The sequence below is a fragment of the Myxine glutinosa genome, chromosome 7 (genome assembly GCF_964187855.1).
Source record: "Myxine glutinosa chromosome 7, kmMyxGlut1.1, whole genome shotgun sequence".
Taxonomy (NCBI): domain Eukaryota; kingdom Metazoa; phylum Chordata; class Myxini; order Myxiniformes; family Myxinidae; genus Myxine; species Myxine glutinosa.
Window position 1 is genome coordinate 67,823,262 of NC_136267.1, and position 18,807 is coordinate 67,842,068.

Consider the following 18,807-nt stretch of genomic DNA (forward strand, 5'->3'; position numbering starts at 1 on the left):
TCATACTTTATATCCGAGGAAAGGCCGTGTCAGGCTTTGGACAATATGAAATGAACAAAAATAATACCTCAAACAATGAATGAACTAGAACACCACTCAGTAGAGTGCATACTCCCGCCATGGGTCAAGTTGGAATAGTACGATTTCACAAAAGTTTGAGGGAGTAGTTCAGTGACAACACAAGACAGACACTGCACAGAGATATATATATATATATATATTGTAACGAATTTGAGAAGTGTAACGAATTTGAGAAAATGTAAAGAATGTGAGAATTATGGTTTTGTTGTGTGTAAATGGCACCCTCCGTAATGTAAAGAAAGGTCGAAGCTCGTCCTCTTAGTTAATTCCATAAACCTACACACAGGGCACCATATATCCTTTTAAATAGTTAGTCCCTTATGTAGGTTAAGGATGTGTTTCCCAATAGTTTGACTCTTCATTGCACCGAATTAAATAAGAGTAGGTCCCTCCGACGCCCCATGGCATCTTCAAAGTGCCAGGTTTATCCACTTTGCTGCAATTGACACCTTTATCCACTTTGCTGCATTTCATCCTCTGTCCACTGTTTGCTGCATTTGACTCCATTACGCACGAGGTAACCAACGGAGAAGAAAGGTGTGTCTCCACCTCATCATTGGGGGGAGTAGTCAGCCAAGCGCGAGGAACAAGGCGTGGCTTTGCCAACGCGTCATCAAGAGGGGCGGGTTCGGTAGCCCTCGCGACCAATCAAGGCCGAGGCGAGCTGACCGAGGGGCGTTTACAACGCACGCGGGTAAGAAACCAAAAAGCACGTTATAAAAGGACACACGTGGGTTTCTATAGGGCTTTTGGAGAAGGTTGAGGTCCTGGAGAAGTCACAGAGTCCTGAGAAAAGATTGAGAGAGAGGTGCGGGGGATGCGCGATCCAGCTAAAGCAGCCAAGAGAGAACGAGACGTGAGGGGGTGCTGATACTGCAGCAATACGCCGAGACCCTCTAGGCCCTATTGCCGGTTGTGGAGACGTGGAGCTGCCAGCTGCTGTTCGCTTCGAGCACGGAACGTGGACCTCGACGGTGTGGATTTGCCCGGACCTTCCTGCCCTGCCATCGGCTTGGACCTTCTCCTCCCTCCAGTGATTCCTGCCATCATTTCCCCGTGTAAGTGTGATTGTTCGTCCGTCTTTCATGTTGTCTTAGGGTATTAATTAAGACTGCCATATATAAGCTAATCATTGCACTATGTCTCCTGCTCCTTCCATTGCCTTATAAATCATCTTTCTTTTCCTTTCTGCTTAGTGTGTATAAATAGTTATAAATCTTGTTATTCCCTACTTTGTCTTTACTTCTTCATGCTCTTTCGGTCGCTTTAGAGGTTTCTATATTGAGTGCACGTGGCGCGATTTGGCCAAGTTTGAGAATCGGGTTAGTCTTTGGTAATGGCTCGAACGTCGGGTTGCTAACACCGCTCGGCAAATAACATCTAAAACCGGGGTTCGAGCGGTACTTGTCTCCCTAGTCTGCGGAGGGACGGATAAAGGTATTCGGGATAAACCCTGGACCCATAACCCTGATCCGTTCCATCCCGCGGGAGAGCGTTACAAGTGCCAGGAATGGGGAGACGGCCAGCTTAACAGGACAAGGGGCTAATCACCCCTTGCTAACGGGAGAGCCGTCCTCCGTATCCGTAACAATATATATATATATATATATATATATATATACATATATATATACATATATATATATATATATATATTGTTACGGAACCCAACGTCGGCCTATGGTTCCCCTTTGAGGGGGGATTATGCCCCTCGTCTGTCGCTGACCGACGTGGTCCCTGAAGCTGCACCGCGGCCTCCGAAAAGACCCGTGAGCAGCTTCGTTCGCGACCGCGGATAAGATGTTACTGGATTGCGAGCGGATGGCAGCCGCGGCCCGAACCGTTAACAATGACTAGACCCGATTCTGAACGTTGGCCAAATCGTGCCACAGATATTCAATTTGGAAAAGACAAAGATGACGGATGTGAGGAAGAAGAAGACAAAAAGGGTTTGAAATACGAATATTATTTATTACTATTTACAGGACCAAAAGAAACCAAGGAAGAAGGAAAGATAATAAAATAAAGACGGAAAGAGGGACGGACCAGAAGGACACAGTGAAAATTCTAGCTTATCTATGCAGTCTTAATTAATACCCAGGACAAGACACACGAAACAGACTACGAGCAAACTCACACGAATGGGGAATGAAGGCAGGAACGGATCGCTGGAGGTGGATGGCTTGGCAGGAGAGGAAGGTTCAGCGGGAATTGGTCGGGCTTGATCCCGCACGGGACGTCGGGCTGGACCTCGACGGCCACCGATGCCACCGCAATCCGGTTCCCGCGGGGTAACGGGTCGAAGCTGCCTGGTGGAGTCAAAACTGCTGGTGGAGCCAACTGCTGAACGGGCGCAACTCTTTGTGGGGATCCCTTCCTCTCCTTTTACCAAGCTCGTCTGGACTCCTTTTTGTACTCAGAACCCAGAACTCATCACTCTTCTCTGGCGCAACTCTTTCTTGGAACCTTGGTGCAACTCTTTCTTGGCACTTCTCACTTAAACGCAACCACCTTCGACTCCTTCTCATCACTCCCTTCAAAGGCTTCCGCGTGCGCTTTTTTATAACCCCGCCGGCGATCAAGCCGCCGGCCTCCAGGACACGCCCATCGGTGAGCTCGCCTCGGCCCTGATTGGTCGGCACGGGCCCTCTGGCTCCACCATTGATGACGATGGGCGGGCACGCCCAGGATTCGGCAGCTCCTCCCCCTTCTTCTCCAAGCCTACCTCGTGGCTAATGGAGTCGCGGTGAATGCAGTTGGCAATTGAGGCTTTATTAATTGAAAATGAAAGGGGATCTATCTATTTGAATTCGGTGCAATGGAGTGTCAATTAATGGAAAACACGGCCTTAACCTACATAGAATAAGGAAATAAACTACCAACAAGGAGGAAATCTATGATTGGCTAAACGTGATTGTTTATGACCTAATTACGGGACGCACTTTGACCTTTATACACAACTGGAGGAAGGAGGGTCCACAATAAAACAAGAAAAAAAACACAATCCTCATATCCACAACAATATATATATACACACACATATATATATATATATATACATATATATATATATATATATATATATATATATATATATATATATATATATATATATATATATATATATATATATATATATATATATAAGATTAAAAACACCTTACAGCCACGAAATTAAAAACACCTCACAGCCACGAAACTCGAAATTAAAAACACCTCACAGCCACAAAACACGAAATTAAAAACACCTCACAGCCACAAAACACGAAATTAAAAACACCTCACCACCACGAAATTAAAAAACACCTCACAGCCACAAAACACGAAATTAAAAATACCTCACAGCCACAAAACACGAAATTAAAAACACCTCACAGCCACAAAACACGAAATTAAAAACACTTCACAGCCACGAAACACGAAATTAAAAACACCTCACAGCCACAAAACACAAAATTAAAAACACCTCAAGCCACAAAACACGAAAATAAAAACACCTCACAGCCACAAAACACAAAATTAAAAACACCTCACAGCCACAAAACACGAAATTAAAAACACCTCACAGCCACAAAACACGAAATTAAAAACACCTCACAGCCACGAAACACAAAATTAAAAACACCTCACAGCCACAAAACACGAAATTAAAAACACCTCACAGCCACGAAACACAAAATTAAAAACACCTCACAGCCACGAAACACGAAATTAAAAACACCTCACAGCCACGAAACACGAAATTAAAAACACCTCACAGCCACGAAACAGGAAATTAAAAACACCTCTCAGCCACGAAACACGAAATTAAAAACACCTCACAGCCACAAAACACGAAATTAAAAACACCTCACAGCCACGAAACACGAAATTAAAAACACCTCACAGCCACGAAACACGAAATTAAAAACACCTCACAGCCACAAAACACAAAATTAAAAACACCTCACAGCCATGAAACACGAAATTAAAAACACCTCACAGCCACGAAACACGAAATTAAAAACACCTCACAGCCACGAAACACGAAATTAAAAACACCTCACAGCCACAAAACACGAAAATAAAAACACTTCACAGCCACAAAACACGAAAATAAAAACACTTCACAGCCACAAAACACGAAATTAAAAACACCTCACAGCCACAAAACACGAAATTAAAAACACCTCACAGCCACAAAACACGAAAATAAAAACACTTCGCAGCCATGAAACATGAAAATAAAAACACTTAGCAGCCACGAAACACGAAATTAAAAACACCTCACAGCCACAAACCACGAAATTAAAAACACCTCACAGCCACGAAACACGAAAATAAAAACACCTCACAGCCACAAAACTCGAAAATAAAAACACCCCACAGCCACAAAACACGAAAATAAAAACACTTCGCAGCCACGAAACACGTAATTAAAAACACCTCACAGCCACAAAACACGAAATTAAAAACACCTCACAGCCACAAAACACGAAAATAAAAACACCTCACAGCCACAAAACACGAAAATAAAAACACTTCGCAGCCACAAAACACGAAAATAAAAACACTTCGCAGCCACAAAACACGAAAATAAAAACACCTCACAGCCACAAAACACGAAAATAAAAACACCCCACAGCCACAAAACACGAAAATAAAAACACTTCGCAGCCACGAAACATGAAATTAAAAACACCTCAGCCACAAAACACTAAATTAAAAACACCTCACAGCCACGAAACACGAAATTAAAAACACTTCGCAGCCACGAAACACGAAATTAAAAACACCTCACAGCCACAAAACACAAAATTAAAAACACCTCACAGCCACGAAACACGAAAATAAAAACACCTCACAGCCACAAAACACGAAAATAAAAACACCTCACAGCCACAAAACACGAAAATAAAAACACTTTGCAGCCACGAAACACGAAATTAAAAACACCTCACAGCCACAAAACACAAAATTAAAAACACCTCACAGCCACGAAACACGAAATTAAAAACACCTCACAGCCACGAAACACGAAAATAAAAACACTTCGCAGCCACAAAACACGAAATTAAAAACACCTCACAGCCACGAAACACGAAATTAAAAACACCTCACAGCCACGAAACACGAAATTAAAAACACTTCGCAGCCATGAAACATGAAAATAAAAACACTTCACAGCCACGAAACAAGAAATTAAAAACACTTAGCAGCCACGAAACACGAAATTAAAAACACCTCACAGCCACAAACCACGAAATTAAAAACACCTCACAGCCACGAAACACGAAAATAAAAACACCTCACAGCCACAAAACTCGAAAATAAAAACACCTCACAGCCACAAAACACGAAAATAAAAACACTTCGTAGCCACGAAACACGTAATTAAAAACACCTCACAGCCACAAAACACGAAATTAAAAACACCTCACAGCCACAAAACACGAAAATAAAAACACCTCACAGCCACAAAACACGAAAATAAAAACACTTCGCAGCCACAAAACACGAAAATAAAAACACTTCGCAGCCACAAAACACGAAAATAAAAACACCTCACAGCCACAAAACACGAAAATAAAAACACCCCACAGCCACAAAACACGAAAATAAAAACACTTCGCAGCCACGAAACATGAAATTAAAAACACCTCAGCCACAAAACACTAAATTAAAAACACCTCACAGCCACAAAACACAAAATTTAAAACACCTCACAGCCACAAAACACAAAATTAAAAACACCTCACAGCCACGAAACACGAAATTAAAAACACTTCGCAGCCACGAAACACGAAATTAAAAACACCTCACAGCCACAAAACACAAAATTAAAAACACCTCACAGCCACGAAACACGAAAATAAAAACACCTCACAGCCACAAAACACGAAAATAAAAACACCTCACAGCCACAAAACACGAAAATAAAAACACTTTGCAGCCACGAAACACGAAATTAAAAACACCTCACAGCCACAAAACACAAAATTAAAAACACCTCACAGCCACGAAACACGAAATTAAAAACACCTCACAGCCACGAAACACGAAAATAAAAACACTTCGCAGCCACAAAACACGAAATTAAAAACACCTCACAGCCACGAAACACGAAATTAAAAACACCTCACAGCCACGAAACACGAAATTAAAAACACCTCACAGCCACGAAACACTAAATTAAAAACACCTCACAGCCACAAAACACGAAAATAAAAACACTTCACAGCCACGAAACACGAAATTAAAAACACCTCACAGCCACAAAACACGAAAATAAAAACACCTCACAGCCACAAAACACGAAATTAAAAACACTTCGCAGCCACGAAACACGAAAATAAAAACACCTCACAGCCACAAAACACGAAAATAAAAACACTTCACAGCCACAAAACACGAAATTAAAAACACTTCACAGCCACGAAACACGAAAATAAAAACACTTCACAGCCACAAAACACAAAATTAAAAACACTTCACAGCCACAAAACACAAAATTAAAAACACCTCACAGCCACAAAACACAAAATTAAAAACACCTCACAGCCACGAAACACGAAAATAAAAACACTTCACAGCCACGAAACACGAAATTAAAAACACTTCACAGCCACAAAACACAAAATTAAAAACACTTCACAGCCACAAAACACAAAATTAAAAACACCTCACAGCCACGAAACACGAAAATAAAAACACCTCACAGCCACGAAACACGAAAATAAAAACACTTCACAGCCACGAAACACGAAATTAAAAATACTTCACAGCCACAAAACACGAAAATAAAAACACCACAGCCACGAAATTAAAAACACCTCACAGCCACGTGATTTAAAAACACCTCACAGCCACGTGATTTTACCCCTCACCACCACTTAATGCAAAATATCTCACCACCACGTGATTCAAAACCACCACCACGTTATTAAAAACACTTCACAACCACAGAAATAAAAGTTTCAGGGAGTAGTTCAGTGATGAACAAGACACTGCCCAGATATGTAGATATGCAGATAAATAAACCTGAAAATCGCAGAGCCAGAATTATTTTTTGGTCTGGGAAACCCATGCGAGGTTTCTTCTTCTTCAGCCTCTCACAACCCTGGGTGAATATGCGATCTTTTTAAAAAAAGTTCGAATTTTGCCAAATCTGTTTTATTCATTTGTTAATATACCTAAGCCATTGACAAATCTGGAACTAAGTCTTTATAAGTTCATCAAATACTGACACCGCGATTGACCTTCACTGAGCTAAATGTTGATATCTCTTCTGAGGTAAAAAACAAAACAAAACAAAAAACAGTTTTAAAGCATTGTACGTATCAAACGATACATTTTATGAAACGTGGAAACCTAATACACACTTTGCTGGTTTTAAAATGACAGAATATGTCTTTATTAGAAAAAGAAAAAAAATGAACATTGAAGACGACGCTGCTAAAAAAAAATACACCGCTCTAACGCATAACCACGAGTTTAAACTACATTTACAACAAATATAAAAACTATTTTCATATCGCAATGTTAAATATAGAATATATAGAACATAATGTTAAAAAAAAATGAGCCCTATCTTCCAATGGTAAAAAAATCCTTCAAAAAATTCCTGGATCGGGAATAATATCCTGAGCTTCACCAAAAACTAATCAATTCTTCCTTATCCCAAGGGCAATCATCCCACCAACTTTCATCCAAATCCGTTCAGAACTTTTCCAGATATCTTGATCACAAACAACGAACACACACACACACACACGGACACGAGTGAATGCTTTACTCCCTGGCGGGAGTAACTAACATGAAATATTGCATGGGATACAACAGAAACACCTAGATGAAGACACAACAACCACATAAAAACACGACGAATTTGGTTCGAAAAACTCAGCCTGATTAGGGTGGAAACGAGACCTCAGATTTTCACCAGCACGTGCAAAAACACCCGAGCAGAAGGTTTAGGTTTTGTATCCCACTGATAGGCCGGATCTGCATCCGATTCTGAACCAAAATCAAATTGGCATGTTCTTCTCACTTACCCAACTTATCCACCAAATGTTGTCATAAAAATTTTTAAAAACCACCGTTTAGAGGCCATTTTTCCCCGCAAAGCGGGGTTTGGCCTTTTCGGGGACCGTGGTAGTTGTTGTTTTTTTGGTCCCCTTTTTGAAGCAATGTTTTACGGCCGGATGCCCTTCCTGACGCCAACCCTTTTTGCCGCCTTCAACGACAAACAGGGAATGTTTTGTTTCAAAGGGAACTTTCCTTCCCTAACCCTAACCCTAACCCTAACCCTAACCCTAACCCTAAATGTTGTCATAATTCGTCCATAATTTTTTGAGATGAAATTTTTGAGATTTCATGCTACATATCATTTTTGGCCCTATCACTCAATGGTGAAGAATCACTTTAACAACGTCTAGTATATGAATCCCAATTCGGATCTTCATTAAAATTAAAACAAATTTATCCATGTCACGCAGCCTAACTTGTCCACCAAATTTCGGCCAAATCCATTCATAATTTTTTGAGATTTCCTGCTCACAGACAGACAGACAGACAGTAGGAGTGAAAACAACCGCCTTCTACCTTTGGTAGTAGAGGTAATTAATGTAAAACTGCTTAGAAAAAAATGTCATTGCCATCAATATAGAGACAAAACATCCTTGTCCCAGGTAATCTTTAAAGAGCAAACAAATTAAAAAGTAGCACATGATTGTCAAAGAACACTGATATATTTAATAACCCTGGTGTGAAAATTGAGCGGTGGGGGTTGGAATTGGTTTCTGACAGTCACAGCACGTGACTCTCTAAAACAGATTTTTTTCGAGACAAGGTCAAGGCTCATGGGTATGAACTGTCAGGTGACAAAGGGTATGAACTGACAGGGCAAGCGGGACCGTTCTTGGACACAATAAGCAATGGAATTAGCAAACAGGAACAGAAAGGGAGAGAGAGGAGGGGAAGAAACACTACAACCTGCATGTAAGGAGGTTGGGTTAGTAAGGGTTAATGGCAGCAATACAAACTGTAGGTAAGACAAAACAAAGAGTTGCGGTATGTAATATGCCTGTAACTTGCGTGTTTCATCAGGATGGGGTTATTTAAAGAATGTGAGCGTGTTGGAGTTGTTGTGGATGATCAGAGGGCTGATAGAGCAGAGAGAAACAAGAAGAAACATAGAGGCAATACACCTGGCGCTCACCTGGTAGAATAAACAGTATACTGCACCGACTAAGGGTATTTTAAACCAATTTCAATGGTTGCTAGAAGACAGGGCAGCATATAGAATCATACTAACATAATCATAAGACTTTAAACAAACAAAACCCTCCCTCCTCCACCCCCCACATACCTCCTCAGACCCCAATTTTGATAAGGCCTTGAACAAACTTTGGTACATCACGGGTGATGAACGTTGTGGTGAAGTTTCATCGAAATATTGTGTGTAGTTTCAGAGGAAAAAGCAAATTCTTATTTTGGGGGGTCAACCCTGGATCCACTTTAACCTCGGTAGACCCCCTTAGGCCTCGATTTTTTTTAAATTTCGTGAACAAACTTTAGTCACAAAACAACAAATATAATTTGTTCCAAATTTGGTCGCAATCCCATCAGCGGTTTCGGCGAAGAAGTTTCAGTGTTCTGTTTAAAAAAAAGAAGAAGTACCCCTCCCTCCTCCCCCAGCCCTTCCCCTTCCACACATCTACCGACGTCCCTGTTCTCTTCTGTTGTTGTACTTGTGTACTTCCCTCTCTCCCCATCTTGTCTTCCTGCTCCCTTCATTGCATGTTTTATGTGTCTGTGCATGTTTTCATGTTCAATGTGTTAGTTCTTACACGTGCCTCGAAAAAAAAGAAGAAAAAAAAGGGTTTACATACTGACGGACTGACGGACTGACGGACTGACGGACGGACGGACGGACAACGTGCCATCGCATAAGCTCCCCTGAACTTCGTTCCAGGTGAGATAAAATGACATATCCCCACCCTGATTTTCGTAGTTTTGCTGTACGGAGTTAAAGGCTGTCAGTCGGCCATCTTTGGTCAGATGACAAAACAAAATCTTCTGCATATGTCATTTTGGGAGTGGGAGTGGGAGTCAGTGCAAACTCTCATGTATTGTCTTTGTGCCGAGTTTGAAGAAAATCGGTCCATGCATGTCTGAGAAATGGCCCGACAAGACTGGGCCCGACACACTGCCTTGGGGAGGTAGTCAGAAATCCAGGATTGAATTCGGCCTTGTATGCCACAGACATACAGCTTGACAAGGAACGAATGATGCCAGACTGTCAGATATTCAAATTATATGAAGAGGCGAAAAATATATCCAGCACGTGACTGTCGTAAACCAATTATATTCATCCTCCAGTTAACAAGCAGACAGATGATCGTATATCCAAGAGGTTAAAATATAATGTGAGTTTTTAATCTGAAACATCTCAGATCATCCTTTCAGACAGATAAAAGCTAAGACCAACAACCACCCAGAAGAATGCCTTAGGACTGCACAGTGAACCATTCTACAGCATGGCTCCATGCAGCAATCATTTTTTGCTCAACCAAGGGGGAAAAAGTGAATTTGCCTGTGAAATAGAAAAGTTACTCACACAGAAAAACAATACAAGTATACATGATTAATTAAAGTGTAATGTGAAACAAGGATTCTTTTTGACAAGGACCAAATCAGTCAGTGCAAGCAGCATGTTAATCTCTCCATCATGACATGACATGCATTTAAAAGTGTAATAACGTAAAACGTTGACATTTAAGGTTGGCATGCAGGAGCCAAAGGATTTTGTTCTCACCTGAAAGCATATTTTCTGTATCGCTGAAATAATTGTATAATATATTCTATAATTGCCGACATGAGATATACCGAAAATAATTGGGGTACACAGCTGGGGACAGTTTGTTTTAATGTTTTAATGTTTGTACTGTATGTATGTGTATATATATATATATATATATATATATATATATATATATATATATATATATCTATCTATAATTCCAGTAATCTCTGTTTGTACGTTTGTACGTTTGTTTGTCTGTGACCGCTGTTTCTCGACAACCACGGGTCCGATATACTTTTAACTTGCCAGGTATATTGCTGGGGACCCGAGGATGTGCCTTTTCAAGGTTTCATATTAATCGGACAATTACTTACCGAGCTATGTCCAAAAAACGATTCAACCAATCAGAGAGCAGCGAACTATCGCGTGTGCCGAACGTGGCGGACACACTCTGCATCGGATGGCACATTTGAGAGCGTATTCATTTATTTCACGTTTGCAAACTATGTTGGCGTTAAACTATGTTTTAAAACTAATAAAAACGAATTTGCGATTCATTCGCTTTCCTGCGCGTTTGTGCACGCGATGGCGATTTCTTTACCAAACTCCGGAAGCCGTTCGCTTTGGACCAAACCATTTCATGTAAATAGAGGGGGGGGATATAATTTTAGATATAGATATAGTACGGGCAATGCCCTAGTATATATAACTGTGAGAAATAGTAGAAACTCCACAGTACGAGCAGGGCGTCTCATTTGCATTGAATAAATAATCGGGAGATTGAATAAGACGCGGACGTAGCTTCAGGGCTTCGATCTTTAATTCGACAAGCTTTCGACCAACAAAGGTCTTCTTCTGAGTCGGCCCCAAGTTCAACGGAATATATATATACATATATATATACATATATATATATACAGTCACGTGAAAAAGTAAGTACACCCCATGTAAAGTTTTGACTTTTTCAACATATTTCAACATACAGATATTTGATCTTCATTTCAACAATATTGATAGATAAAGGTGATAAAATATAACAAATATCATGAAACATTTACATTTTGTAGTCCATTGTATAATTTAAATAAACATAAATGCAAATTTCGCATGTGGAAAAAGTAAGTACACCCTTGGCTCGAATAGGTGGTATTGCCCCCTTTGGCAGAAACAACCTCAAGTGGGCGTTTCTTAAAACTGTCTACCAGTCTCTGACATCGACTGGGAGAAATTTTTGCCCACTCCTCCATGCAGAATTCTTTCAGCTGTGCGATGTTTGAGGGGTTTCTTGCATGCACAGCTCGTTTCAAATCCCCCCACAACATCTCGATGGGATTTAGATCCGGGCTTTGACTTGGCCATTCCAGAACCCTCCATTTCTTTCTTTTCAGCCATTCCTTGGTGGATTTAGTGGTATGTTTAGGGTCATTGTCATGTTGCAAGGTCTACCTTCGGTTGAGCTTCAACTTTCCGACAGATGGGACATTTCCGACATTATCCTCAAGCACCCTCTGGTACAATGAAGAATTCGTAGTGGATTCTATGATGGTGAGCTGCCCAGGCCCTGATGCAGCAAAGCTGCCCCAAACCATAATATTTCCACCACCATGCTTTACAGTTGGTATCAGGTTCTTGTGGTCAAATGCTGTCTTTGCTTTTCGCCAAACATGTCTTCTGGTACTGTGGCCAAATAGCTCTACCTTTGACTCATCTGTCCAGAGCACATTGTTGCAGAGTGCTGGTCTTTGCCGAGGTGTTAATTGGCAAACTTTAGTCTTGCCCTGATGTTCTTTCTGGACAGCAAAGGTTTCCTCCTGGCACACCTCCCATGCAGATCAAATTTGTGGAGCCTCTTTCTAATGGTAGACTCGTGCACTTTCACATCAACAGTGGCAAGAGCTACCTGTAGTTCCCGTGATGACATTCTGGGGTTCTTAGAGATTTCTTTCAGCATCTTGCGGTCTGCTCTCGGGCTGAACTTCCTGGGGTGGCCTGGCCTGAACAAGTTCGCAGTTGGTTGGAATGTTCTCCACTTGTAGATGATCTTCCGGACAGTGGAATGATAGATTTCAAATTGTTTGGAGATCTTTTTAATCCCTTCCCAGACTCATAGGCATCTATAACCTTCTTTCTGAAGGCCTCAGAGAGCTCTTTTGATCTAGGCATGGTGATGCCACACACTTCAACAACAAAGAGCAAACCAAACTAAATGTCTGAGGTATAAATAAGACAGGTTCCTCCAAGATCCTCTCTAATGATGTTCTAATCATTTGCACCTGAGCTGGTGCACCTGATTCTAATTTTAGGTATTTGAAGTAGTTATAAATGTAGGGGTGTACTTTCTTTTTCCACATGCGAAATTTGCAGTTATGTTTATTGAAATTATACAATGGACTACAAAATGTAAATGTTTCATGATATTTGTTGTATTATATCACCTTTATCGATCAATATTGTTGAAATGAAGATCAAATAGCTGTACGTTGAAATATGTTGAAAAAGTCAAAACTTTACATGGGGTGTACTTACTTTTTCACGTGACTGTATATATATATATATATATATATATATATATATATATATATATATATATATATATATATATATATATATATATATTGTTGCGGTTTTGAGTTTTGTATAATAAAGGTTAAATTTCCCCCTCATAGTTAGTCACACAAAAATACGTAGCCACGCGATAGTGCAGTTATCTCTTAGTATTTGTGAGCTTAGTCCTTTTCCTGTGTTAGTTTTGCGTTGAGTAGAGTAAGGAGAATAGTTCCTTCTCATACTTCCATTGCCATATCCCGCCTCCATTGCCTTATGCCTCTTACGCCTCTTTGTGCTGCCTTTGGCTTTTTGGCGCGAATTAACACGAGGCAGGCCTGGAGGGTTGAGTCGGAACCGAATGATGGCGGCGAAGAAGCTGACGGTAAGCGAAAGCCGCCAATCAGGGCTCAAAGGGAGTGGCTGCAGCACTGCGTCACGGGGTGTGGTTGGAATGTTCGAGAAGGCTCAGGGCGTGGCAAATATAACACGTCGTGCAAAGCCCCCAGGAGGACTGACGACAAGAGAGGAGGAGTTGAAGGAGCGCGGTCAGCAGTAGAGTTTGAGAGATACAAGATCGGAGAAAGACGCTCATGAACCAAGATACACGCTCATATTAAAGTGATGCTCGGTTGAGCTTGAAGCCGAGCCGCTATAGTGCATTGGGTTACGTGAGTGATAGCGCGCTGGTTGCTAAACGCGCTGTGGAACCGCCCAGCCGCGCTGAGAGATGCATACTTTTCCTTCCTACCTCATCTGCTGCCTTTTGTTCGGGAGACACGCTAGGAGTATCCTTCCACCACCTGCTTGCTATCATCGCGGGATGTGCTGTGACCGAGGAGAGCCAGACGGGGCCATTCCTGGACAACCAAGTCAGCGCGTTTGGCCTGAACATCATCCTGCCTGCAATTTCCCTGTGTGAGTGCGAACGGGCACGCATCTGGGATTTATAATAAGACTGTTTAAGTTCTGCTCTGTGTCTCTGCTTCTACCGATCATTGTACATAATATTGGGAATTATAATTAAACCTGTGTTCTTCCTTCCATTTGATTGTTCCTGTGTTTTCCATCATTGACTAAGCGTGGTACGAATAGAACCGCTCTAATCGGGGTCCAATATCAATGGTGGGTGACTGCACGGACCACGTGGTATGCAATCCGCTCGGTGTACTCAAATTACACGTGGCTCGTGCGAGGCTTGGTTCCCCGCTTCCATGGCGGCGCACATATTTAGGTACGAGCGAGACTTGGTCCCGAAACCCTACCTTTCGTTGGCCCGGAAGAGGCATTTCAAGTCTCTCGGTTACGCCAGGCCCAGAAAGAACAAGGGGCTTAATCCCCCCTTGGTAAGGGGAAGAAGGGTGGTGGAAAACCATAACATTTGGTGTCCGGGAGTGGGATTGGACCTGGAGTGTGCTTCACACACTCAAAATTACGAGTGGACTAAATTTAGTAGTAAAACCCAAATTATATTCGTACCATGGCTAGCCAAGGCGGTCAAATGCCAGTGGGGGTAGATGATGAGGTAGAATTGATGACCCAGGATCCACAGGAAGAGTTGGTAGAAGAGGAGGAAAGTGATGATGGTGCGGTAGCTGGCGAGAAAATGGTGGCGCCTCGCACGTGGCGGTGGAAGCTGAGCCCGCGGTGCCAAGGTACATGCAATTATTTATGGTGCAAATACAGGCATCCATAAAAATGGAGGGGGACAGGACCACCCGGAAAATGGAAGGGTTGGAAAACAAAATAGACGCCCAAAGTGACAAGTCCACCCGGGAATTGGAAGAGGTGAAAAATGGGTTGGAAAACAAAATGGACATCCAAAAGAATCAATTGGAAAAAATGAGGGTGGCGTCGAAGAAAAAAATAAAAGAAATGGGGGAGGACATTTGGCACAGGTTGAGCGAGGAAGTCGCATTGATACGCGACGAGGTGAAGTAGTGCGAGGAGCGCGTGGAGAGGGAGTTGAGGAAGAGTACGGCCAAACTACATGGGGGTCGAGAGGAATTGACTCGGGAGGTAGAAAAGTTGACGGTAGGACAGCAGGAATTAAGGGAGCAAGTGGGAAAGAATACCGACATAATAGGGGGGCTGAAAGCAGCACAAAAATAAATAAGGCGGGAAGTGATAGCGACGAAGAAGGAATGTCAAATGGTACACGAGGGGCTGACAAAGAGGATAGATGACGTGGTAGAGACGTTGGGGATGAGGGAACGAGAGGTTAGGACACATATAGAGACGACCAGGGTGGTCTTAGATGGAGAAATTGCGGGGGCGCACTGGGAAATAGAAGGGGTGAAACAAAAGTTAGAGGAAGTAGAAGAAAGGATGAGTGAAATTAAGAAGAGACGGAGGGAGACTAAAAAAGAAATAAAGGAGGAGGTGATGGAATATGTGCAAGGTCTGTGTTCACATCGTGATGACGTGCTTGCTGACCAAATAAAAAGTTTGCAGGTGGCGGAGGAGAAGCGAGGAGGAAGAAACTCCGAGGTGAGTGGAGATAATGGCGGCAATGTGTTTGGTGTGATGGGAGTTTCGACGAGCTTGGGGGTTGGAATAGACCTGGGCGTTCGTGAAAGGCCGATTGTAAGGTGTGCGACCGTTAGAATGCGTGGAGAGAGAGAGAGTGTGGGCATGGGTGTCCGATGATGGGGTGTGCAAAAGGTGTTTGTGCGCTGGGGTGTGCGAGTATGGATGGGTAGCGGGTTGCAAAGAGGCGGCCCAGGCATCGACACCGACCGGGGTAGTCTTTAGAGAGATGGAGGACGTACGCGAGCCCCCCGGAGGTAGTGTACAATGGGGGCCCGAATGGTTCAGCCCCACGTTAACCCCACAGGGAGCGGCGCACAGGGTCCGACCGTCGAGCGGCCATAAGGTTCCGCTCGCGCCGTATGACGGCAAGAGCGATTTGAGGGCGTACCTGGCGCAATTCTACCACGTATGTAGGGGTAACGGTTGGAACCCGGACAAAGGTGGGGTACACCTCGTGGCAGCCCTGCGCGGCACGGCGGCGGAGGTCCTGACTGCTTTACCACCGGGTGCTATTTTTTTTTTTTTTTTTTTTTTTTTTGTATACAAGATCGAGGCTCGTGAAAGAGCTCACATTAATCACACAGAAAGACAAACAGACACATAAAACAAATAACATCGGGAGCTGTAGACAAGATGGGGAGAGAGGGGGAAGGACACAAACACAACATTTGAGAGCAGGGACCGAGAGACATGGAGACATCGAGAGAACTGTGGGAGGGAGAGGGCTTTGGGAGGGAGGCATGGGAAGGGGGAGGGGGGGTGATCACCTTGTCGGACCTCCGTGCAGCCCTAATTAATCGTTTTGGCGTGGAACAGCAGAGCGAGCTTGTTAAAGCTCAGCTTGCAGTGCGAAAAAGAAAGCCCCAGGAGACCATTGAGGAGCTAGAATATGACATTCGCCACACAGTGGGGATAGGTCACGCGGACATGGCCGTGACCTCCCAAGAGAGCTTGGCGCTGGACCATTTTATCCAGGCCTTCCCGGACCCCAAGCTTCGGCAACAGCTTGCCATGTGGCGCCCGCAGACCCTGAGCCAGGCGGCCGACGCTGCGGCCCGTTGGGAGGCAGCGAGGCCCCTGGCCCGGGGGAGCGAGCGCCACGCAGTGGCGGTGAGACAGGTAGGGCCCGTGGCTGGTGGCAGGCCCCTGAGAGGGTCCGCCCCCGAAAGGGGCCCGGACCTGGAGGACATGGTCCGAAGGCTGGTGGACCAGCGCCGAGCGGGATCTGGACCATGGCAGGCGGCTCCAGAGGTGGCACACGGTAGGCCACGGACAAATGCCCCAATTCGGCCCTATACGGGTGGCAATTTGGAATTCCGGAGGCAAGCACCTTACCAGGTGAGGTGCTATAATTGTAACCGGGTGGGTCACCGTGCGTGGGAGTGCCGAGCCCTGCGCCGGATGGACCCCGGCAGCTGGGTCCATCAATTCCGCCCTATACGGATCGGACTAGCCGACCCCAGACACCCCCCCCCCCCCCCCCCGCCAGGGCTCGGGAAACTAATAGGTGCCGAGCATGCAGGGCTCTGTTCAGCAGTAGGGGATGGAGAAGAGCCCTCATTGACGCGACAGGTCATCTATTGTGGCCAAATTGGTACAGGTAGCTTGACAATTCGGTGCAAAATTGCCGGCGTGGGGGTAGACGCCGTAGTGGACACAGGAGCTAGCGACACGATCATCAGCCCTGTGGTCCTTGATTCGAGTGCAGACGTCTGGGATAAAATCCAACGTCTGGAAAATCATAGTTTGCAGATGGCTACCGGGGTAACGGCCCCCATCATATAGCGTGGTTTTGTAACCCTCAAGTTAGGGTCAGTAAAGCGGGAAATAGAAGTTTGGGTTGCGGTGGTGTGCGACCCATGCCTAATCGGGTTGGATCTGTTGACTGCCAGCGATTGTAAAATCGATTTGTGCCGGGGACCCTGCAAGTGGGAATAGATGAGCTGCCATTGGACGGGGTGAGCACGGCCGAAAGGACGGAGCTGGAGGCTTCTGAGGCCGTGACCATTCCCCCGAGGGCCGAGGCAATAGTGCCGGCCTGATGGCTAGCTCGCCCAACATGGCAGGAGTCCTGCGGCCTAGTCGAACCGGTGGCAGCGCAGTCCATCCCGGGTTTAGTCATGGGCCGCACCATCGTAAAAACGGACGGGCCGGTGGTGGCTGTCCGAGTAATTAATATTAGTACGGAACCACACACTATAGGACGGGGCACGAAGATAGCTGGCTGCACCCCAGTTAACGAAGTCGCACCAGTGAGGGACGAGAACGTCCAGCTGAGCCGGCCCCAGAGGGAGTCTTCAAAAAGTAATAGGAATTGGCCCGATCCCATTTGTGAGATGGTAAATCGAAGTAGTGTAGAGTTGGAGGGTACCCAGAGGGAGGCCTTACACAAATTAATTGAGACCCATTTGGACATCTTCTCCTTGTCCTCCGAGGATATTGGACGTACGGGCCTGGTGAAACATCAGATCCACACCGGTGAGGCCCGGCCTATTCGTCAGCCTGCCCGACGGCTCCCTTGGAGCAAGAGGGCGGAAGCTGATGAGCAGGTATGAAAAATGCTCAATGCAGGTATCATTGAGTCCTCAGGAAGTCCTTGGATGTCACCAGTTGTGTTGGTTAAAAAGAAAGATGGGACCACGCGGTTCTGTGTGGACTATCGCCAACTAAACAACGTGACACTCAAGGACTCATATCTGCTGCCAAGAATTGACGATACCCTCGATGCCGTTGCGGCGTTGCGGGCTCAAATTGGTTCTCAACCTTGGACCTCAAGAGTGGGTATTGGCAGGTGGAGATGGATAGGGCAGGGGAGGAGAAAACGGCATTTTCCACAGGTAAGGGCTGTATCGGTTCACTGTGAT